The sequence below is a fragment of the Aptenodytes patagonicus genome, chromosome 8, assembly GCF_965638725.1.
Source record: "Aptenodytes patagonicus chromosome 8, bAptPat1.pri.cur, whole genome shotgun sequence".
Classification (NCBI taxonomy): Eukaryota; Metazoa; Chordata; class Aves; order Sphenisciformes; family Spheniscidae; genus Aptenodytes; species Aptenodytes patagonicus.
In genome coordinates, this window is record NC_134956.1 from 7,024,975 (window position 1) to 7,049,852 (window position 24,878).

A 24,878-nucleotide genomic window follows, 5' to 3' on the forward strand; every position below is an offset into this window, starting at 1 on the left:
CAGAAGAGTGGATGCTAGAAAAGCCTTGAAGATAGAAGCAAGGCACCTAGGCTGTCTGAAGGCAGGATGCCCATACGGCAGCGTAGTTATCCAGTTCATCCTCCAAACTGGATAATAAAATGGTGTTGGGTGTCTTGTGCATTGCCATTCCCGCAAAAGGGATGTAAAGAGATTTAATCCCTGTACGATTTAATGTTTACTTGCGGTGTGTTAGCCCTGTGTTTCAGGAGGTTTGCTAACACGCTAGAAGGTCCAGAAAAGAAGATTCAACTTCCTTTTGGTGCCTTTTTAACCTCTTCCAAATCACCACAGATGACACAAAGCTAATGTACCATGCAGCTGGCCAGTCGAAGATTTTGTGAATTGCCACCCTTCTGTGACTGACAATTAATAGGACATAGAAGTCAGTGTGCAGTGGCAAAACAGAACTTTTAGGTGTTTCATGGATCAGACCGGTGCGGATCATGTTTCTTTTTCTACGCTGTTTGTCTTCCCCTGTTGTATGTACCAAAGGCTAACTTCCAGGATCATCGGAGCATTTTGAAAGGGCATGGTTCTTGCTCTTGCCGGTCTGAGAACTGTGTGGTACTTCTGACTTTTGCGGTTTTCTTCCTGTTGCGCACTGTAGTTCGGGGTTTTTGCAGAAAAAGTCCTCAGTTTCTTAGAGAATGTGCTTTGGGAAGGGGGTGGCTTCTGTGGCTCGTGGTGGATGTGGAGATGTTCTTGGGGACCCGTGGAGACAGGATGTCTGGCCGGGGTGGCCCGGGGCTGTCCGGAGCTGCACTCGATTATCCAGCTGGTGTCTGCTGGGACTCAGGCGGTGCAAAAGCAGTTTAATTGTAATAGTTGGTTCCACCTTGCCAGCCCGACTGCCGGGGCTCAGCCCGAGCAGCGCCGGCCGGGACTCAGCCCGATGCGCGGCGGGCCGGGAGCGGCGGCGCTCGGCGGGGCTCTCCGGCTCGGCGTGGCGAGACCCCCCTCTAGCGGATGGCCCGAGCCTCGCCGCGCCCCTCGGCGGGAAGGGGAGCGGGCGGGCCGCCGCCGGGCCTTGCTCGCCTTACCGGGAAACGGAATCCGCGGGGAAGAAGCCCTCCAGCCCTGGGGGGCCCTTCCTCGGGCAGCGCCGCGGCGGCTGCCGAGGTCCGGGGCGGCTCCCTACCCGGGCGTGGGCCCCGCTGTCCCGGGCGGCGCGGGGCGGCCGGGCGCGCTGTGCTCCCTCCCGAGTGCGAGGGGAAACGTCTCCGCTTTTTTACTTTAAGCCAGTGGGAAACGGAGGCTTCTCATCTGCGTGGAGAGCAAAATCTCTCCTATGCGGGTGCGTGGCTGCGTACATCCCGCTTGGTATCGCACTGCACCGCTCGGGAGTAGCCTGGGCTCGGCGTGTCTCCCCGATGCCATCGCGTACAGAGCGGTGTATGCAATTTGCCCGTTGGATGCGTAATTAGCAAGTTCATGGTTACAGTTGTTCTTCCTGCCTGCTGTTCGGCACTGTTAGGTCTATTTATTTTTTGGCACTTCTCTACTTCAGAGACAAACGATTACAGCTTATTTTATTCCGCCTGGTCTTCCCCTCCGAACATTTATTTCTAGTTGCTAGCAACTAGTGTCCACCACAACGCGAGGGGCACGTACGCACGAATAATGCCCGCCGTAGATGTTGAGACAGCGGCAAGGCGGGTGCCTGCCCCGCTGCGAGCGGGCTGGGCGAGCCGGCCGAGCGCCCGCGTCCCTCCCGGCGGCGAGCGAACCGGAGCGGAGCGCGGCCGCGGCGCTCCCGCCGCCGTCTCGGCCCGCCGCCGCAGCGGGCGGGCGGATGCGCTCCCGGGGAGCGCAAGGGCTTTCCGCGCTCAGCTCCCGCTGTCCCCCGCCGCCGTTCGCCCCGGCCGACCGGCGGGCTCCTCGCTGGCCACCGCCTCGGTCTGGACCGCCTGCGCTCCCTTTCCACCCCTCCGTCTCCGTCGCACGGGCAGGAGGAGCGCGGTGTTACACAACCCGCTTCCTTTTTCTTTCGCTTCGCTGCGCCGCGGGAAGCGGCGGCGAGTGCGCGGGGCGCCGGTCTCCACCCTGGGGGGGGGCGGGCCGGACCGGTGCCGCCCGCTCCCCGCAAACTGCGGCGCCGGCGCGGCCCGCTGGCTGCGCGGCGCCGCGGGGAGGGTCGCGGTCGCGGCCGCGCGCGGGGGGCACCGCCGGGCCCCGCGCCCCGACCGACGGGGCCGACTTATCTCCGAGGGGGAAGGGGGCCGAATCCTCGCCGGGGCACGGGGGGATGGAGACGGGACCGCGCATCCCGCGGGAGGCACCGGCCGTCTGCCGGGCTGTGTCCCTGCCCGCGGCGGCGGAGCGAAGGCGGCCGGGCAGGGCGGGGACGCCCGCCCCGCCCCGCCTCGGCCCGGCAGAGTCGTGGCGGCGGCGCGTCCCGTTACCGGCGGCCGGGCCCGCGCTGCCCCCGGCGCGGCGGGAGCAGGTGTCCGGGAGCAGGAGCCCGGGGCAGCGCGGCGGGGGCGGGGCCGGCGGCGGGCCTCGCGGGGCCGGGCGGGCGGGCGGCCCGGGGGCGCGGCCGGGGCGGCCGGCGGCGCGGCGGCGGACTCGGCGCGCCCGCGCCAGGAGGGAGCCGGAGCGCCCGAAAAGCTGTGAGGGGAGGGGAGGGCGGAGGGGCGGGAGGGGGGGGAGGCAGGCGGGCGGCGGGCGCATGCGCTCTGGCGGGCCGTGCCATATTGGAATGAGGCAGTGAGCGGAGCGCCGGGGAGCCCGAGCCCCGGCAGCGGCGCAGGGCTGGAAAAACTCCCCGCAGGTGAGGCGGGCGGCGGCGGCGCCCGCGCGCGGGCGGAGCGGCCTCGGGCGCAGCTGTTGGGGGCGTTTTGCCGGCGGGGCGCGGGGCCCGGGGGGTTTTTCCGGGCTCCCGAAGTTTGGATGCGGGAAAAAGGCGGCGAGGGAGGAGGAGGAGGGGGGAAGAGGCAGGCGGAGCGCGGCGGGGAGGCGGCGGCGGCGGCGCGGGGGGAGCGCGCCTTCGCCCGCGCTGAGGAGCGATGCGCGGGGCTGGCCAGCCGCCGCCGCGCAACTGCCCGCGCGCAACTCTGCGCGCGCCCGCTAGGGGCCCGCGGCGTCCCGCGGCGCGCTCGGGCCGAAGTTGCCCTCCTGGCCGGCCCCGCGCCCGCCGGGGGGGCGCCCGCCGGGGGACGCGCCCGGCCCGCGCCGCCCGCCCGGCCCCCGCGGGAACTTTGTGCGCGCCGCGCCTCCGCCCCGGCGCGGCCGGTCCTTGCCCACGCCCGCGGGGGGCCGAGCCCACCGAGCGCCTCTCGCTCGCCCCCCTCCCCCTCAAAATGGCGGTGGAAGGGGACCTTTAAACCCCGCTCCGCTCCGCACCCCCGCCGGGCGCGGCCGTGCCCCGCTCGGCGCGGCGCGCGTCCCGCCCGGGGCAGCGGCTGGCGTCGCTCCCCGTCAAGTGGCCCGTCAGCGGGCGGCTCTTCGCCTCCCGTTCTGGGTGGGTGGGTGTGGGGGGAGAGGGGCGGGCGCCGCCTCCGCGGCCGCGCCGCCGGCTCTCCCGCAGCGCCGCCGCCCGCGCTGCGGGGCCTGCGCTGCCGCGGGGCCGGGCATTGTGTGCGCGCCGCGCCCGCCGCCGCCGCCGCTCCGCACCTCCGGCGTCTCCGCGCCCGGCGGCGCTCCGGCGAGCGAGAGCCTTTGTCTCTCGTGGAGTCGGTCTGCGCTGCCCGCCGCTTCTGCACCTGAAGTCGTAAATCCGCGGCCGGTGACACTGCCGGGGCGGCCGCCGGGGTGCCGGGGATGCCCCGGGACGCCAACTTCGGTCTGGGGAGGAATCGGCGCTGGGGCGGCGGCTGCGGGAGGGCTCCCGCCCGGGCAGCGCCGGGTGGAAACGGGAGGGCGGAATGCCCGCATGGGAAGGACTGTGCAAGTTTTCCGTCTGTGGCTTTTGCAAACTTGTTACCAGGGCTTCCCCCCCCACCCCCCTCCACAGTGGAAATAATGAAAGGAGAAGGAAAACAACGCGGGCAGTTAATTGTGAATTTTTAACTACATTTGCTATTGCAGTTCCACAAGGCCCTTATTTATTCAGAAATAGGCCAGTGATGCCCATTTCACAGTCACATGTGTGCTTTAGCAGAACAATTATATCTACTTTGGAGAAACTTGTTGCCGTTATAAAATGGTTTTACATGGTAACCTTTACGTCTGACAGTTTTACCCGCTCTGACAGCAGAATTCTGGTGGGAGAGGTTTTACAGCAAAAGAAAAGGCCTACCTTGCTGTTTCTTTGCCGTTCCTTCCTTCATGGGAGCTGGCTGCTGCCAGTAGCCCACGAGGTTACCATAGCGAACACTTCTGTAAGGCAGAATATAAGGTGCACCATGCAAAAGTCATGCAGGAGAAAATGATAACCCATCTTGTAACTTCAGAAATACCATTGTTTTGCAACTTACTTAAGGTTTACGATGTATGTGAACTGGTCAGAAACATCTGATTTGTAAGAGAAAAAGTTGTTGATGGGAATAGTCTTGTTCTCACTGGAGCAGGGGCTGTAACTTGTAGCATCTACAGTACCCGCCAGGATGGAATCCTGATCTGGCTAAGGTCTGTGATTGCTGTTTCAAAATAGCCAGATTTTTGGGCAAAGTAAATCAATATAAAGATGAAAATATATCAATAACTGTGAAAACATAGGTTTCCTGTGTGGTGGATACTACTGACGTGGATTTACAATTTAAAAAGAGTAAAAAAGCATCTATCTATCTAAAAGATCATCTCTAGGAAGAAGACTTAGTGGGCTTCCTGCCTTCAGTTCAGCCATTTCCTCTTTTACTTTTGGTTTGTGAATTGTTGCTGTGATTGAAGGATGAGAATGAAATCCAGTTCTTCCCAGAACCTATGTTAGTGGAAAAACAGGAACATGCTTCTGGACAAGACAGAAACAAAATAAAACTGATAGATCTCACTCTACCTTTTTTTATGACTCATACCTAAGACTTAGCATGGAAGTGTTAGGAGAATGGCTTTGCTCATGTTTGGTGTGTGTCTGCTGGGCAGTTACATTGGAAGACTTAAGTATCCTGTTATGTTAAAGCTGGCATGCACGTTCCCCACAGGAGACAGCAATGCAAGATAGATAGCTGAGAAACAGTGGCAGATCTTAGTAATTATTGATCTGTATGGTTTTTCCTTTGCATTTTTCCCCCCTCTACTATTAATTTGTTGGTATTGAATTCTGATTCTTAAACCTGGCAAATGTCCTAAGCAATTGCTGTGTGGAAAAGAAAGGTGGGTTAAGTGTAAGATGACATGTTAATGACTGATATAGTTTGCATGGTGTGTAATCTTTATATACTTGGAACCCTTTCACTGCCTCATGGGGAAGATGTTAAAGAGTATTGCAAAAATAGGTTTATCATAGTATGTTTTGGTAACACGTTACAGAGTTTTTTTGTTGTCATTTCATGGCAGACCAGTGACAGCTCTAGACCTTACCCTTTCTGTCATGCTTACTTTTTGAATTCACTCTATTTATTGTCGGAAATCACTTTAACATCATTACTGTGCTTCCACTTGTGAAGTTTGGCCATGGCATGGTCATCATGCGGTGATGCAGATATCAATACAGTCATTTTGCACTGGCTTAAGTAATTGTCCTACGAGTGATGCGCTTTAGATACATGGCAACTTAATTACCTGAACATGTTGACAGTGAAATGACTCATGTTAAATTCACTAAAAGTGTTGTTTAAGTTCAGAAGAAATTGAAACCTGGGAGGTGTTTAGTAAGGGGCATTTTGGGGAGAGAGCTTTCAATACCTAAAAACACAGGGCTTGCATTATATCCATTGTTCCTATATTAACATGACAGTCTTAGTGTTACAGACTAGTCTTCGGATTTGGTTTCTTGACCTTTTATTAAGTGTGCATTTCTGTATCTTGTAGATTGATCATTGACTTAAAACTGTGTAGCCTGTGTAAGTTACAAATGTTTTCTGGAACTATAACGTCTTTCTTTTGTGCTGTCCATCTGACTCATCTTGCTTGATGGTTAGCAGATTTTGTGTGTCATCTTTGTTTTGGTAGCTTGGAGCATCAGTGTTGCTGCTGGTAGTGGGCTTGACTTTGTGCCCATTTCCTTCTGCTTTTGGGAAATGGCTATCAGTTTTTAGGTTGTAGGCTTAAACTTGAGGTGGGTGTTGTTTATTTCTAAAGCATTTGGGTTTTTTTTCCCCCCTCTCAAGATTACTTTCTTACTTGAAAAGTCAGGGGATAAAGTAAGGGGGTGGGAGTTGATTTGTTTTGTTTTGATTCAAATGCCTGCTGAAATTGTCCTGAAGGCAAATGCTGTGTTAGTATGCAAGATCCTGAAAGGGAGATTTAGCAGTTTGCGTTCTCCCAAGTTTAGCAAAAGTTGAAAATGAAAGTAAATCTTATGTTAATTATATATTAATATATTATTATTTTAAATGCCGTGTCATCACTGTAATGGTATTTTTTATGTAATTACATGTTTTTACTGACTTTAATCCATAATTCTTTCCACTGCTCGGTTTTCTTTATGTTGATAAAGCCTATGAAAGAAGCATTGAGATGTTACTTATTGCTCATTTGATTTTTAAATGTTTTTTGTTCTAAGGGTACAGAATATATTTTTTTTTTAAAAAAGTAAGACTCAGTGCATGTAAGACACGTACACATTTTGTGTTCACTCTGTATCCGTGTGGATTTTTCCTTCCTTTTCCTGGACTTTGCTGACAACCTTTGTAGATTGGTGGTGATCATGGGAGAAGTATTTTTATTATTATTATGCTTCTATCTTATGGGTGAGATTGTATTTTTTTAAGTGTACTTAGCAAAGGCTAGTCTGTAGAATGGAAGTATTAGAACATGAATTCTACTCTGCATTCTTAATAGGGCATCTCTTAGGGGAATCACTTGTTTGAATATTTTAAATGTTCCCCTATGAGAAAGGAGGGTGTGAGCTTAGGCTGGAACAAGATATTCTGCGTATTAGTTGGGACTCTCCAGGTAACTCTCCATGTCTCTGGGAAATTAGTGTATTTTAACTAATGCAAAGCTGCATAGTAGTTACAGAGTCCTAGATGAATGTTTTAAAAACACTGTGAAGATGGAAAGCGGTAAGTCTTAGGGGTAGCTTCTGCTTTGTTTGTTTTAGTAGTATTGGATTATCACCCACAGACACCACTGAGGAGCCTTTCACTAGGAACTGTGCAGATAAACAAGGCCTAGGAGCCAGGACTAAGGAAGCCCTGGTTCCAAGGTCTCTTTCTTCCTCTGTCTCCCCCCTCCTCTTTTTCCGTTCTTACCTCTTCTGGATTCTCTGGGATATCTGCATTAGTCTCTCTTTCTGCATTAGTCTCTCTTTCAATGGAGACAGTGATGTTTAGATTTCTTTTCCTTGTGAAAATAAGTGTCCTAGTACAACACTTGTAGGACCTTAATATCATTGAGACCCCTGCCCCTCTGTCATGTTTTGTTGACTGGGTTTGATGAAGGGTCATGAGAGGATCGGCAGAAAACTATGTACATGCAGACTTTTCAAATTAATCAAATGAGCCTTGTTTCCCAAGAAAACCAGGTAAGCAATAATGTTAAAACGTGAAGTAAGAGGACTTCATCAAAGTTCTTAGTAGAATGACCATCTCTTCTGTAGATGCCTGGACTCTAATACTAGGATTTCTGCTCTTTCGAGCTCGCTTTTTTTTTTTAATAAGACAGAGCAGTCTTAAATGACACTACCTGTTTGCTGCACAGAATACTTCTTGTAAACAATGCCCGAATAGGAGTTTTGCCTTCACTTAAAGTAGGTGGGTGCCATGCGTGTTTTGTTTTGGCTTTTTTCACCCATTCAGATTTGGCAGGTGAACTGATTGCAGATGCTTACCTACAGTTCAGGTGAGTTGCTAGTTACGGAGGTAATCTTAACAGTTTCTTCAGATTATGTGGACGTTTAAAATGTGATTATTGTCCCTAGAGTCACCCTTAGCAGCAGCTTGCTGGTTTTCAAGGTCATTGTTTATATTGCTGTGGCACTTCATTTACACTGGTTTATTTGCTGTTACACTTGAGGACACTCTTGTTCACCACAGAAATGATCTCTTTCTTCAGACAGTTGAGTTGGGAAGGAGACTAGTGGAATTTGATGTTATCTAAGAATGATGCAGCTATTAAACCAGCTTTGAGATTCTCTGAGAGTACTGATGAGAAAGAGGAGAGATGCATCTTGAAGGTTTTTTTTTTTTCTTTAAGAGTAAACTATGCAGGGCTGAGTGACCTCCTCTCCCATTTTGGCTGATTGGAGTCGAGGGCTCTTAGCATATCTCAAGAAGTGTCCTGTCTTGCAGAATTGGGTCATTGGTTGAAAGTAATGGTGGTGGTGGGGAACCCTGCAAGGTTTTGCTGTTTGTCACTTCATCTTTTTCAAGCATGTAAGGGGCTGGAGCAGTGATACTGAAGTAGACATCAAGTGGATTGGAGAAGATGAACTCTGTCTTGATGCATTTAGAGGCTGTAGACTGTATTTCTTCTGGGGATGGGTGAGAGAAAGCCATAAATAGCACCTTCAGATTTGTCATTGTTTCCAGAAGAAACCGATCAAGTCAGGAAGTGAAGGCACTTCCCCTCTGATGCTGGGTGCACATTTATTACAAATGGCTCTGTAAGTTCTGTGGGTGTCTCGCCTCTCCGTACTGGAGTAAGTGATGCCTTGGCATTTCTTATCTCTTTCTTGGTCTCTTGACCTGTGAAAATATATATAAATGTAAGATTTTCCTTTTATTTGGGATTTTTTTTTTTTTTTTAAGCTTGACTGAAGTAAATACGTTTAGGAATATCTAGCTCCTTGGGAATTGTGGTAATGTGCACGCTTGCTGCTCAAGCGTGCTCTTTGCTCTGTGCATGGGGAGCCATGGCCTCTGGTTTAAAAAAAGAAAGTTTTTTGTCTTGAAATCATAAAACTTAACAAGTATTTTAAATCTGAGGACTGTGAAGCTCCATTGTACTGTAAAGCCTTGTCTGAAACTAGGGTGGATTTTTTTGTAAGTATCTTTCTCTCTTGTCAAAGCATCTCCTCTTGAAAGGAAGCCAGTGTTGGCCTCAGTGCCCATTAACTTTGCTCCGAGAATGAGGATGTGGTGCTGAAAAAGCTGTTGTGTTTCTAAGCAGTACTGAGAAATGCTATTGAAGCCTGACAGGTGTATGTATTACATACACAGGCTTTCTCTCTCATATGTATATATTAGTATTTATTTTTTCCTAATGTCAAGTTGCAAATATGCCCCCATTCATGTGTAAGTACTAAACTGTTCAAGTGGTGTTTTAATACAGATGACAGGATCTGTACAACAAAATTCTTAAAGAAATGTCTGGGTAGGAAATGCCTAGCAGACTGGCAGGGTGAAAACACGGGATGCTTTCTTGCAGTTGGGCCAGCAGAACTCACATAATGTGCACCCTAAAAGAGAAATTATTGAAGAAGGCAGTGGTTCCTTCCAGGATTAACTCTGCTCGTTACTCTTTAAAGTGTTACCATGAGGGTTAAACTAATGGCCCTAAGAAATAATGAAAGTGCAGGATCAGTCAGAAGTGTTACATATATAGCACTAATTGGCCAATTGAACTGAACTAATCAACTCCTTTTAAACGAGTGTGACCATGGGCACAGGCAAATGAAAATCTTCCCCTCTTTCAGGGAAGTTTTTTCTCCTTTATTTGCAAAACAAGACTTAGGTTAGCAGCGAGGCTTTTTAGTCCAGCAGCCTAGAGCAAAAGTCTGCTTTTTAAGGTGATTATTTTATGTCTTAAGTTATTTGTTAAACTTTTTTAATAGATTTGGGTGAGGGAGGAGGAACTGAATTTTGAATTCCCATTGCTGTTGTGGCCAAATCTTACATTTTGAACTTGCTCTCTAACAAATTTAAGGATGTATTTTGTCACTCCTCTTAATGAAAACCAATGTATTTGGGGAAGTGGCTTGGGTAAGTAATCCAGAGTTTATTGTGATAATAAGCCAGTTCTAGATAATTCTAGCCTCGCTGCAAGTATAGAGGGAGTGTGTCCAACAGCTGTTGGTTCGTTTGGCTTTGTTTTCTCAACCAGTTCAGCTTATGTAAGTAAGAGACTGACTGAAAACTGAAAAATCGGGGAAGATTGTGTCTCATTCTTCCAATCTGGGTACAAAAATAAGACAGCAGCATAATAGCTGGAAGGACAAGGTGACAAGAAGAAAATCAGATTTCTTAATTGCAGTTAATGCTGCTTGGTTTAACTCTTTGTACTTATTAAATTGAAAACCAAAATACTGTTTTCTTTGTATCTACTTTCTCTGTATATGCTTTTAAGGTAAGAATATTACTTAGCTAAGTAAAAGGAAAGTGCAGTTTTTATTTCTAATTGGAGTCCAATTTCCATCTAAATGCAACTTGACATAAATTATAATTCTTATGATTATCCAGTAGGAAATACAGAAATTATCTTTTTATACTAAAGCTAAGATTTTTATTTAAATCTTCAGGTTTAATCTTTTGCATTTAGACTTTGTTTCCAAACAGCCGTTGAATCTTATTGGGAACTATTTTTAGGTTATTGAGAAATTGCAGTATTATGTAGTTTAATATGCTTTTATTTAAAGCAATTTATATAAATGCCCTTCCTCCCTGCTGTTACGTAGACAGTGACATCAAAATATGCTTTGTCAGTCTTGATCATTTATATGCAAATGTGAGTGATAATATAAAAAACCAATATAACAACTGCCTATCAACTAGCAGAGGCACCTTCATAGGAAAATAGCAGCATGATGTTTCTAAACAGGGATCTTTTCAGTAAGCTGGGTTGCGGTGGTTACAATGGTCAGGCTGGGAGAGTCTCTGAAACAAGCAGTGTATTTTGGATTTCAAAGACTAGTCGTGTATGAATTCTTTATTACCTGCTCAAAAGGGAGAGATCTGTCTTACTGCAATGCAAGAACTTGATTTCTGACAAACAGCATGGCAAAATCCACTTTAATGTATAAAGTTAACTCTTCTGACATCCTACCTTAGCAGTGGGATTTGAAAGAAAAATACCAGTGTGATAGCTGTTGGAGGTGGATGAGAAGTTTCTCTGTGTTGCTGGAGGAAGAGCGGCTTCAAGTCTAGCTTAAGTTGTGATGAGCATAAAAATTGCCATAATGTGTCAGACCAGTAGGAGACCTAGTCCCATGTCTCACCTCAAAAACCTTTTGAAATGAGGATAAGAAACAGTGAAGTAGAGCACGATCCTTCTCGCAGTCGGTGACACGGCTGCGTAGGAACCGGTGATTTGACCTGTTCTCTGTCAGTTTGTCGAATTCTTTCTGAATCCACAACTTCCTATGGTTATGAGTCTGCAGTTTAATTATGTGCAACGTGAAAAGGTGCTTCAGTTTGTGTTTTCTGGTTCTTGTAGTAGGAGAAACAGTGAATAACCTTTCCTTATTCTTCTTTTTCATACTAGTTTTGATTTTACACATCTCTATTATACTCTTCCATAGTTGCACTGTTCAGCTCAAAGAAGGAACTGGTTTTATTGTACAGAAGATGCTGAAGCCTATCCACAGCTTGTGTGTGTGTGTGCCGTGCTGGACTGGGCAGGACTGCTCTTTCTGGCTGTGGGTATTTCTTAACTTTCCTGTAAAACTGAATTATACATCCGTCTCTGTTAGTATAGAAGTATTTCAAGCCTCTGGTCGTCTTTAACTTTTTTGTGCATCTTCTAGTCTCGCCATGGCTGTTTGACACCAGCACTACATGCTGTCTCAAGGTGCTCTGGATTTCTAGAATTGTAGCACAGTGTTCTCTGTTTTCTTCCCCATTCCTTTGGGCTCTTAATGAGTATGGAATTGATGCTCCAAGAGAATTAGTCATAACAATTTCAAAATCCTCAGTTGCAGTAGCTAATTGTATAGATCTTATTGTATAGGTGAGGTTATTTCTTTCTCTAATTATCCTGCCTTTAATTTCATCTTCTATTATCCTTCTGCAGTTCTTAGCAAACATTTATTTTTCATCTTTTAAATAGTTCTGTATTGTCTTAAAACTTTGCACTTATTTCATGTTTGTGTGCTTCTTTTGAAAAGCAGGACTGAGTACAGACTCATTAGTCCTTCTTGTATTGCAAAAAATTACTTTTCATTTTTATCATTACTTCCTGTCTTTATAATCAACCTTTAAAGTGTGAGATGATCTTCCAGAAAATGCCCCAAAATGATTCAAGTCTCTGTGGACAATAGTAGGTCCTGGAAAGATGGTACTGCGTCGGTGGACACCAAGCTTGCAAGGTGTTTTGCTTTCCTTAACTTGTGTTGAAGACACTGAATGGGAATTAAAGGTGCTCAGAGCTTCCCACAGTGGAAACCTGAACAGTGTGCACCGGTCTGATGGATTTTCTTTTTTCTGTTTCAAGTAGGTGTTTCTGTACTTAGCTGACAGGCAGAGGGCATGGGAAGCAGTATGCTGGGAGCTCAGGGGAGATATGCCTGAGGTGCTGGCCTTTCGGTTTGTGTGGCCGCAGCTTCTGTCGTCATTGGCCATTGGACATTCGTGCAGGTATTTTGCAGGGGAGGGGGAGAAGGAATTAAATTGGATAAAACTAAATTGTATCCTTATAGCAAGATTAATACTGAGGAAATATTTCCATATGCAAAAGACACTTACACTAGCAATTCTTAGCAGTTACAATGCACAATTTTTTTTATTGATGAGTTTTCATTGTGATGGATTTATAATATATAATAATAATAATATATATATTATATATAATATATATAATATATAATATATATAATATATATTATATTATTATATATATTTTATATATATTATATATAATATATAATAATAATAATATATATTCATTGTGGAGGATTTATAAACCAGAAATGCTTGACACCACTTGTTATGTGTTTCTGTTATGTTTTTGACCACCCTCTCACCTGAGGTGACCATTAAACTTGTTTTTGGCCTTAATGACCAGGTTGTGTCATACCCTTAGTAAAACTTTACTTCCCTGCCCACAGCAGGGGGGTTGGACTAGGTGACCTTTAGAGGTCCCTTCCAACCCAAACTATTCTATGATTCTGTAAGTCATTAAATGAAGTCATCTTTCACTGGATCTGCTGTGCAGCATGTGGTAATGAATTTAACACTGATATTTTCAACATTAAAAAAAAATCTTATTCTGAATGTCCCAGGTTGTGAAGTTTTTAAAATGCTGTTAATTCAGATATGTATTCCAGGCTTCCACATCACCACCAAGCCTACATGCTATGGTGTGAATAGATCACAGGTTAGTTCAGTTTGGAAAATGGCAAAACGAATGTCCCTAGTCTAGATGTAAGAGGTCAGATCAGTCTCCTTGTATGGTGCCTTGTGGAGTTCCCTGTGTCTGACACCTGTGTGATGTGAACAGGAGAACATGAATTTTGCTTTTAATCCATATTATATGGGAATATACCACAATCCAAAGGAATTCTATTCCACAAGAATTACTTCTGTATAAGGTAGTAAGTACGTCGGAGATTGTTGAAGCGAGAAGCAAGAAAAGTGATTTCATTTTGCTGTTAACGAGTGTTTTTCTGTCGGCCCTTTGAAAAATCCATTCATTACTTCTCTGTACCTCAGCAGTTTTCTGTTCATTTTGTGGCCATTCATTTCTTCTGGGTGTGCCCAGCCCTGGTATAAAAGAACAAGCTTTTAATCTTGTGTGTTTAGAAGACTATTTCTGTAACCATAAGGGCTAACAAAGTACCTTACAAGAATTAAAGTTTAGATATTGCAGAGGTGTTGACCTCAGCTTTGGAAAGCTTTTAGGGAGTATTTTTTTCTAGGCCAGTTCATCACTCAATTTATGTGCTTGCTTTGCACAGAGATCTGATAATTCATTTTTTTACATTCTTGTTACTCCTAGAAGTGATCATGGCAATGCTTGTCTGTGCAATTTCCGGTTGCAGCTGAGGGCAGCACTTAAGTGTGAGATGGTATAATTTACATCCAACGCTGCACTTTCCGCTTAATGTTTTGCTAGCAACTCCCTATCTATACGGAGCAAATCAAAACAGGCTCTGGCTGTCAGCAGAGATGTTTCTTAAACACAACCAGGCAAACGGTTTTCTTTTCTGTTTAATCAAGAGTATATTTAAAATTGAATCTCACAGTGGAAGCACATGATTATAATAGATACAGGTATTTCTAGTGGTTCCAGCTCTTAAGAACTTCCATGGGCCTACAGTTAGATGCAGAATACTTACACAGGGGAAGAAAATCTAGGAGACTTCATGAAAGAACTTTTTAAGGTAGTGTTTTCAGGACGAGGGTATCCTTTGATTTCTCTGAGGCACTGTTTTTATTACATCCTGCTGTAAAATTAAAATTCTGATTTAATAATCACAACTATTGATTCCAAAGTTGAAATGGAACTTGAATAGAAAGTCTTATCTCTCTTTTGTATTTTTATGTTAACAACAGAAATAATGTTGCATGTGCCAGCAGAGTGATGCCTGAAAAAATATCCACTGAACTTTGCGAGGATGGGGCTGCAAAAATAATTCAATGGAAAAAAATGTTTGGATTTGAAAACACTTTACAATAGTGTAAATATTCCAGTATTGTCAGGATCAATCTTGAAATTGTACTCCTAAAAATAGAGGAATCTTTTTCAGTTGCTCTCTGTCTTTTGAGCCCTTAGGCTCAAGTCTTGTTTTTCTTTCTGTATGAACAGAAGTGCAAAAAAAATCTTAAAATGAGAACAGATTTTCATGTAATTTTACCACTCCTGATGCCGGGGTAATAAGAACATTATCACTTACTGTGAGCTCTTCACTAAAACCCTGTGCTGTCACTATTCTTAGGCCTTTAGGCCTGTTAATGTTCTTGTGATTTGAAATTTGTATCGTTGAAAGCTGTTGTCTTCCCCCCCCCCCTCTTTTTTTAAGCTTTTGGTGCTTTTTAAAGGGAGGAATGGGAAGGAAGCGTATCAGTTAATGAGCAATAACAAAAGGCAAGGCCATTTTTTTGTGGCGTTGCCTGAAGAGAGAGAATTCCATGATTTAGCACAGCTTGTAATACTGTAATTCCATGTAGGAGGAAAAGATATGGGGGAAAGCCGTGTTTTGCCATCACGGTTTGTATGTGCAAAGAGTGGTGGAGTCTTAGTAGTGACTCAAATGGAGCTTTAGCAAGTTAAAACAGCATTTCACTGGATAACGCAGAAACAGTTCACGAGCTACAGTGAAAATAGGTGGCCATTTGGCTCTCAGTCAGAAGGTTTGAAGATCATGGTTGGTTGAAGATATTCCAAGATCAAATGCAGGGACTTTTGAGGATAATTTATGTTGATGCCTGAAGTCTCTCAGAATTAATCAATCCACTAAGACCTATACTGGCTTCTTAGCCAGCCCAGTGTGTATGTTTTTCTCAGTTTTCTAGGCTTAAAATGCCACATGTAAAGCCTTGTTGTTCTGAAATGTTTTTTCAGCCTGTCATGAAACAACTTATGCACTTCACAGAAAAGGCTCGGGTGCTGCTTTAACACCCGAAGTGTATTAAGTAATCCAGTCTGTAAGGTGTGAAGTAACTGTATTTCTGTGCTTTTAGCCTCTTTATTATTGCTGCTTGGACGCGATGTTAAGAGATGTGCTGGCAGTGGAACTGAAATAATGGCCAACTTCTGCACGGTAAGTAATGATAGCAGGAAAAGGATTTTCTTTTCCCATATGAAAAGTTAAGTGTCAGGTCATCAGACAGTCGGGAGAGTGTATTAGTGATGCAGCGGCAGTGTATTGAAGCCAGCTTGTCTTTGTGAGATTTGTTGGATCTTACAGGTAGAACGAAGAACGTGTTACGGTACCCAAACCTGCAATTTCAAATAGACTGTAAATAAGGTGTCCTGTAAATACCTACTGGTTGAATAGATTTTTTCTAAGCCCTGTGATGGAGCTCGGGACATTGATATTTCTGGGATCCCTTCAGATACAAAAGGGAAATTTTTTTGGTTATCATTATAACGTCCCTCCTTTAGATATGCATTTATTTCCATTAAAAACATATTTGCTAATCTGAACTGGAACCCTTTTAAAACAAAATGCGAATGAAGTCTTGGAAAGCAGTGGGAGACCTCAGGACTCTGCAGTGAAAGGATTGAACTCTGCCATCCACAGCCTCTTATGAATAAAGTTAGCCTTCTAAAGATAAAAGGAAATTCAATTACAAAGCAAGAAGGAGGGTGAAGGGGTGTAATTAAAACACATAATCTTAAAAACAACATGAACAGTGCTCTTTCGTGTTATACTTAAAGTAGTCTGCTTTGTGTGTGCAGTTGCTATTGCTTAAGATTATTGAGTTAGTTTCCTAGGGGAAACACTTTTTGAGAGGATACGAAAAGGATGACGTCTGTTGGTGTAACTGGCAGTATAATTTCATGCAAGCATTGTACTTACGGGCAGCTTGGTAGAGAGTTTTCCTTTACAGCTTGCTAATCTTTCTTTAAAAAAAAAAAAAAAAGTGGCAGAAAATGAAGTGCTGCTGCTGCTTTTTTCTCATGCTAATGGAAGTTGTCCTGCCAGACAGAGGATGAGTGCTTCAGACAGCAGGAGAAACCAAAGGCAGCACGGGGACAGCTTGTTCTCTCCTGTTACATCTACACCAGTGGTCGCTTCCCAAAGTTTAGTAGTTTAGACCCTGATTCTCAAAGCCTTTGGCCAGCTCCCATTGAAGAGATGAATGTTGGTGCCTAAAACCTTTGATAGGATATATGACTTGAGGTCCACATTAATCTGGGAACTTGAAAAATCTCTTTAGAGTTTTGTGATAAAAGCTAACGCTGTGTTGAAGTAAATACACATCTGCTCTGCGTCACTGTTTCTCTGCTAATTAGCTGCTTAGTCTTATGCTAATGGCAGGAGTTGAGTTAGAGCACCTATCTTCTTGGTAGTGAAGCATTCCCTGGCTGGAGCTAGAAGCGTTTCATTATCAGGACTGGCTTTTATGATAAAAATATTCTGATTCCATCTAGCGGGGTGAAGTTGTACGTACACACACTGACCTGCTCACCGCAGCTCTGTGTCGGAAATGAGTACATGTAGGCGTATGCGAGTAATTGAAGTTGACAGGCTGTCCCTCTTTCGGACCTCATTCCTTCAGGAAGTGTAGCTGTTTTGATTTCACAAACATGGATGATGTCTGATTTGATGGAGAGGAAGAAGCTGTGGGGAAGGAAAGGTGGGAGGGAGCTGGCAAAAGAAAAATGAGGGTGAGTATAGAGATCAGGATTGAACATGGACTTCACAGTCAAGATGTTTCAGAATGTCTTTTGAATGTTCTTCTCTTATGCTCTTAGTACCATTCAAAACCCCATCTCTTTCCCACTACTCTGGAGTTAAGTATTACAGTTTCCTTGGGTTATTTAACACTTAAGACTGATAGCTTGATAAAATATTAGTACCATTATTTCATGAGTTATTTTGTGCAAAAAATTTCTCTGTGAAGGAAATATTTTGAATTACTGTAAAGAAAGAGTGCCAATTTCTTGTAGTAGTTGATGTGCGTATCTCGTTCTCTGCTCACATATTATGTCCAAGTTTATAGAAAAATTGCTGCTTATATTGAGTGAACTTAGTTTAAAAAAAAAAGCAATGCCAGTTTTGTAGTGAGTTTTATTAGTCAAAAAACATTCTTCCCTCGTTTAATCTTTTAGCTGGTATACCTGATGCCCTGTTTGTCTGCTTTTGTAAAAATAGCATGTGCTGTCAGTTTAGTTCCTTTGATAAAACTAATAATTAAAAAATATGCAATTAGAAACTAAAAGCAGCTATGCTTTTCAGCTGGAGAAAGCAAGTGTGTAATCACACTGCTCAGATGAACAGGTTCCTGGAATCAGGTTGCAACCAGTGCATTTGCATTTTGAATCTAAAAAAAAGGCACAATCCTTGCAGAAAAAGTCATTGAAAAACTTGCTTCTGCAGGAGATGAGCGTGCTTATTTTCTCCTGATCTAGTAGGGAATACAGGTGGGTGAACCTAAACTTGTTAATAGTATTTTCCATTAATTGAAATACTTGTATGTGACTCAGATCCTTCCCTGAGGACACATTTCCTGGCGGCTCGTGTCAGACAGAGAAGTCCTGGGCTTCAGTTTGGAACTGGTATTTCCCTAACATATGTCTTGCAATTAAAACTTTGAAAGTTTCACAGTGGCTTTTAAATGACTTGTGACTCTGTAGTCCTTTGAGGAACTTCATCTATGATGGGTTTGATAATTAGCTGTTGGCAGCATGATGGTGTTGCTGGGGAATGGACCTGGGGGGAAAGATCTTTATGGTGGCTACACCAACTTTTGGGATGCATTGAATTAATGGTGGAACTGCAGTGCAAATATTCGGGTCTTGAAGACTGTAAGAGTGACTTTCATGTATTTCATTAAACATCTTTGGGAGAAATTTGAGTATTGGCAGAGAACCACAGCAAGGGGAAGGTAGAGACTTCTAAAAATCAAGTATAGAACAAACTTTCCCTGAGTTTTTAGCAAGTCTCGTGTGTAATGCTGAATGTTGACAATCTTTGTGGATCATCGTAATACCTTGGGGTGTTGCTATAGTGCACTATCTTATTGTACAAATGCGTTCTAGGTGTTTCTGATATTTCCTCATACAAAAAGTTACGGGGCCCAACAGCTTCCATGTGCTGTAGGTGCTGAAGAAGTGTAGAGAATGACCTACAGAACAGATTAAATACAAGGCAGTTGTACATGCTCACAGGTGACTCTCAGTTCCTGCACAACAGAAATTTGCCATTTTTACCTTTGCCACTTTTGTAAGAGTTAGGTATTTTTATAAAAAAAACCTAAGGCGCCAACACTCTTGTCTTACCTTTTGTGCATGTTTGTATCTTCCCACTTTTGACAGGGGGTTGTTAACTCTGAAGCCTAATTATTATTGCCACTGCAATTCTGGGGATATACTTCTGCCAACGCTTGCTTTCAGCAGTTGTTTTGTTTTGTTTTCTTAATCATTAGGGTTGTTCTGTAACGAGGCATGCATGTATGTGTTTGCAGGCTGTAGATGTACATTTGAGATGGCTCCCTTAATTGACTTGGTCATAAAATATCTTCTCTGCCAACAGGCTGAATTATTTCATACAGTATTAATATGAAGTTACACAGAGTCCCCAAATGTGCATGATATTTTTCTTTATCTGTTGTCTAAAGTTTGCTTCAGAGAGGCAAGTGGAAGTTATTTAATGGAAAGTGAGCCTAGTTTTAGTTCATGCACCTGAAAAACTTGAGGAACGGTGGCCTGTGATTTGGAAAAAAATTTTTAAAAATTATAAACTGCAAAGGCATTGCCTTAACTCTGCTGCAAATATGCTAATACCCAATTGATCCTTATGACTTGTTATCCTGTTCCCTTCAATGACCAATGAACTGTAAACCAATAACTTTTAGCGAGATTATTTTAACTCAAACTTTATTTAAACTTACCTGTATTGTTACTCCCTTACATCAGTTAGTAAGGCTTCATGTGTGGCTGTTCCTTAACCTGATTTTATCAAAATAGTCCAGTTTTGTAAATTGTTTTAAGCCTAAAAAGATAGTTTTGACAGTCCTCTATAGGAAGCTGCAGTGATAACTAACATTCTCTGATAATTTTTCATTATATATTTGTTAACTTTTATTTAAAAAACAGAGTGAGCTTAGGCTAAAACTCTTCACATCGACATAGACACTATAATCTTGCTAGATAGATAAAATTTAACATTGGAAAACCAAGCCTTTGCTGGTTTACCTCTTTATCCTCTTACCACCCACCCTCTCCCCTGCAAAATGACAAAGCCTTTGCAGACTTTATAGAAATAAAAAAAGGTTGAAACCTTTTGTCCTGTCATGAAAATAACACAACGTTTGCAGTAACGTTAGTTTGGAGTTGCAGCAGATAAGAGGTGTAATGTGCCTTCTGGGTTTTTGTGGGTTGCCTGTCATGTTTTAAAAACTGAAATGGAATATTGTGTTAGAATAGAAACAAGATCGTATCTACCCACATACAAGAACCCCTTAAAAATTATATGGAGTGACATGAGGAAAATTAGAGAGTTCATGTTTGCTCGTTCATGCTATCTATGCTTTTGGGCAAAAGATGAAGAGTGTTACAGTGAATACAGTGGCTGGAAGAAAGATTTTGAATCTTGATCGGAGGAAGGGGAGGTATTAGTGCATGGAAGGACCCCAGCTGTATCTCCGCTTGTCAGGGTTGCATTGGGGAGTGTTGTGTCCCAGAATTAACAGTATGCCAGAGTGAGAAGACCTGAAATGGAGCAGCCGTGGTTTAATGTGCACGTAATGCACAAAATGTAATGATCCATTTTCGTTACCTGCCAGCTCTTTGTTGCTTGAAGACCTTCCACAACAATCTTCTCCTTGTGAGGACAAAAAAAGAAATACATTAAGAAAAATCCTTATTTTCAGCTGTTGCAGCTTTTCGGTCATTGTTATATGTATGTAATTGCAGCGGACATATTTGCCTCTTCTAGTTAAAGCAGAAAGGAAGCATATCGAATTTTTATTCATGCCGGTTAAGCCTGGTTTCTGGCCAATATGAAGAATGCAAGGAGCACATGCGGGCTGTTGTTACTGCCTCATGGTACCTGCCTTACTTCATATTAGGCCGTTTTACAGACATCACATCAATGGTTTTTGACCTTACAGCTTGAGCTGCCGTCACGCTGGCAGCCTGGAGCTTCTTCACATGCAATGATTTCTCTCTCTATCAAAACTGGTTTAGTAACAGGTTTCCTCTTACACCTTATCTCTGCTCACCCTTGCTTACAGTGCAGTTCAGCTACAACAGCAGGGGGTATTCTTAACCTGCATTAAGTGTACATGCAAGAGACTTATGCTGATCAAACTGTGGACCAGTTCCTAGGTGAGCTTTAATGTCTTGCAAATCCCTTGAGCCATCCAGCTTTCTCAACATAAGCATGTCAGGTGACCTTTTCAGCTACTTGACCGTGACTGGTTATTAGTGTGCGGAAACTTGTGTGCTGTGCAAAATTCTATCTTCGTTTTACTTGATTACAGTTTCTCCCTAACCATGACGTTTCCTGTTCTTCTGATGGTGTCTGGTTCTCCTCCTGAATTTATATAATCTATTTCTCTGATGTTGTCATTATATATATATATAAAAAGCTGAAAGCTATTTCACTGAGCAGGTGAAAAGCTAGATATTAGGTCTTGTTTATTCTGATATGTAAGGCAAAGCTGTTGATAAATATATTTTAATGATTTAATAAACATTTTAAGGTTTATCACTTAATACATTTTAATATCTGAGATGGCAATCAGAACTTGCTGTTGGAGTAAGTGCTCCCTGGAGGTCATGTAGAAATTTTAAATAAGGAAGGTGTGGTATGAATTGCTATAGTGGGATTTCTAAGAAGTGCTGACATGTTCCACATGCTTTAAGCTGTGCTGAAATCTGATTGTTTTGACCAACCCAAGATCTGCAATTCCTCCAATATTTGTTTCAATTTTGATTTCCTGTGTGACATTACATCATCGTGATGTCATGCTGCTGGGCTTCTCTTGGAAGGTCTCACTCACTCTGTGGCAGAAGTGGCCTGTATGGATTAGCTTTGGTCATGGGAGTCTGTGCTGTAGATGGCGATGCTTTTATAGAATCATAGAATAGTTTGGGTTGGAGGGGACCTCCAAAGGTCATCTAGTCCAACCCCCCTGCCGTGGGCAGGGACATCTTCAACTAGATCAGGTTGCTCAGAGCCCCGTCCAACCTGACCTTGAACGTTTCCAGGGATGGGGCATCCACCACCTCTCTGGGCAACCTGGGCCAGTGTTTCACCACCCTCAGCATAAAAAATTTCTTCCTTATATCCAGTCTAAATAAAAGACTGGATAAAAAACTGGCTGGACAGCCGGGCCCAGAGAGTTGTGGTGAATGGAGTTACATCCAGTTGGCGGCCGGTCACGAGCGGTGTTCCCCAGGGCTCAGTTTTGGGGCCGGTCTTGTTCAATATCTTTATCGATGATCTGGATGAGGGGATCGAGTGCACCCTCAGTAAGTTCACAAACAATGCCAAGTTGGGCGGGAGTGTTGATCTGCTCGAGGGTAGGAAGGCTCTGCAGAGGGACCTGGACAGGCTGGATCGATGGGCCGAGGCCAACTGTAGGAGGTTCAACAAGGCCAAGTGCCGGGTCCTGCACTTCAGCCACAACAACCCCATGCAGCGCTACAGGCTTGGGGAAGAGGGGCTGGAAAGCTGCCTGTCGGAAAAGGACCTGGGGGTGTTGGTCGACAGCCGGCTGAACATGAGCCAGCAGTGTGCCCAGGTGGCCAAGAAGGCCAATGGCATCCTGGCCTGTATCAGAAATAGTGTGGCCAGCAGGAGTCGGGAAGTGATCGTGCCCCTGTGCTCGGCACTGGTGAGGCCGCACCTCGAATACTGTGTTCAGTTTTGGGCCCCTCACTACAAGAAGGACGTTGAGGTGCTGGAGCGTGTCCAGAGAAGGGCAACGAGGCTGGTGAGGGGTCTGGAGAACAAGTCTGATGAGGAGCGGCTGAGGGAACTGGGGTTGTTTAGCCTGGAGAAAAGGAGGCCAAGGAGAGACCTCATCGCTCTCCACAACTCCCTGAAAGGAGGTTGTAGCGAGGTGGGTGTCGGTCTCTTCTCCCAAGTAACAAGCGATAGGACGAGAGGAAATGGCCTCAAGTTGCGCCAGGGGAGGTTTAGATTGGATATGAGGAAAAATTTCTGTGCTGAAAGAGTGGTTAAACATTGGAACAGGCTGCTCAGGGAAGTGGTTGAGTCCCCATCCCTGGAAGTATTTAAAAGACGTGTAGATGAGGCACTTAGGGACATGGTTTAGTGGGCACGGTGGTGTTGGGTTGATGGTTGGACTCGATGATCTTAGAGGTCTTTTCCAACCTTAATGATTCTGTGATTCTAAATGTACCCCCCTTTAGTTTCAAGCCATTCCCCCTTGTCCTGTCGCAACAGGCCCTGCTAAAAAGTTTGCCACCATCTTTTTTATAAGCCCTCTTTAAGTACCGATAGGCTGCAATAAGGTCTCCCCAAAGCCTTCTCCTCTCCAGGCTGAACAACCCCAACTCTCTCAGCCTTTCTTCACAGGAGAGGTGTTCCATCCCCCTGACCATTTTCGTGGCCCTCTTCTGGACCCGCTCCAACAGGTCCGTGTCTTTCTTATGCTGAGGGCTCCAGAGCTGGACGCAGTGCTGCAGGTGGGGTCTCAGCAGAGCAGAGGGGCAGAATTCCCTCCCTCGACCTGCTGGCCACACTGCTTTTGATGCAGCCCAGGATACAATTTAAAATGAATTTAATCTCTTTCAGCATTCCCTTTTAAAAAAAAGACTCTTATTATTGTCTCTTTGCAAGAATACCCTTTTTTAGTAAAAGGTTGGTACTGCAAATTACAGTAGTGTTATACAGCAGCATCACTTCAGGTATTATCACAGAAGTCCCACATAACCTTGCACACCTGAGCTGAATTCTCCGTTTTCTGTTTGTGTTAGAAGGAGAAGGCTGTTGTGAAGTACAAGTACAATACAAACCAGCGGTAGGCACCTGTCCTCTCTTGGGACATCTGATACAGTTGTTCAGCAATTTACAATAGTAGTCTGAGTCTCTAGTAAGTAGAAATTTGACGTGAAGGCTCCAATTGTACCTGGGGCATTACCCAGCTCTGCCACCAGATGATTTGACTTCTTTCGGAGTTTGCCAATATGCGGTGTAAAGAGTCACTTCAAATGGGATGCTCGGAAAGCTGCCAGATGTTGTTTTGCTGTCTGCAGACAACGATCCCATATTAAGTCTTTAGCTTGGTGCATCAGTGAAGAAAAAGTACATGCTGTTAAAGTAGGAGGTTATTTTCAGCTTTACTGTTTAAAACGGAAGATCTGGAGTGGGAGCCTGGAATCCCATATTGCTAAAGCAGTGAAGTGGCAGTGAAGAGTAAACCCAATTTCTCATTTCCTCTTAACAACTCCCCAAGAGCATTTGATTTCAGTAGTTTTTCTTTAGATACTGATAGTGGATTAATTTAGTTATATTATAAATTAGTAAGCCCTCATGGCATTTAACTTAACTCCTACTTTATTTATTCCTATTGCATTTATTGTCTTTAATGTCAGTGCTGCTATAAATTGTGGAAACTAATTTTGTGTGTCCTCTGTCCACAATCGCTTGATAGCAACGTACTGTGCTATAGTGATGACTAAAAATCACTATAACAGAATTGGGATTTTTTTTTTTTTTTTTTTTTTTGTAGGCATCTATTTAAGATCAAGAGGATGTTTCTGAAAGACATTGTCATTTATGTGCCTTTTGGGTAGTTACGAATTCTTGGCAATAGATGTTTATGACGCGATCTCTCTGTCTTAACTGACTGTAAATGCACCAGCTATGAAAAAAAATTAACTTGGGGTTTTGCATTATAAGAAAATGTACTGAGAGCAGAGGCAGTCAGCCAGTGTGTGCTTTACTCAAATCGAGAGCATGCCCAATATCGTGCAGTATTGCTAAGCTAATCTGTCTGTATTCAGTGACAACTAAAACCAGAACTCATTACACTTTTAGTAATTTGGATTAAAAGAATGAGAAGATTTTATGTCTGCTGAGCAGTTCTGTGGCAGTGCTGGACGGAACCACCTGACTGCTGTTCATCATACTCTGGCTTGTGGATCGGTTAAATGAAAGCCTGTCATATGCATGCTGCTCAAGCGTCGATGGCGTTAGACGTGTGGCATTGCCACTACTTGCTTGGTTTTATTTATGTTTGTGGTAACAATAATGAACATGACTCTGGAGCAGGGAGGTCAGGCATCTCAAGAGTGGC

General features: G+C 44.5%; 1 protein-coding gene across 2 annotated transcripts in view; it reads left to right on the plus strand.

Annotated features, from left to right (window-relative positions):
• The first annotated feature begins 2,741 nt into the window (after positions 1–2,741).
• Positions 2,742–24,878, plus strand: part of SFMBT1 (Scm like with four mbt domains 1) — an 83,907-nt gene continuing 61,770 nt past the window's right edge. The window contains exon 1 of one of the 2 annotated variants that reach the window (XM_076346152.1): positions 2,742–2,791. The gene's annotated coding sequence lies outside the window, so the exon portion shown is untranslated. The remainder of the gene's footprint in view (positions 2,792–24,878) is intronic. The other variant, XM_076346153.1, reaches the window with a different exon arrangement.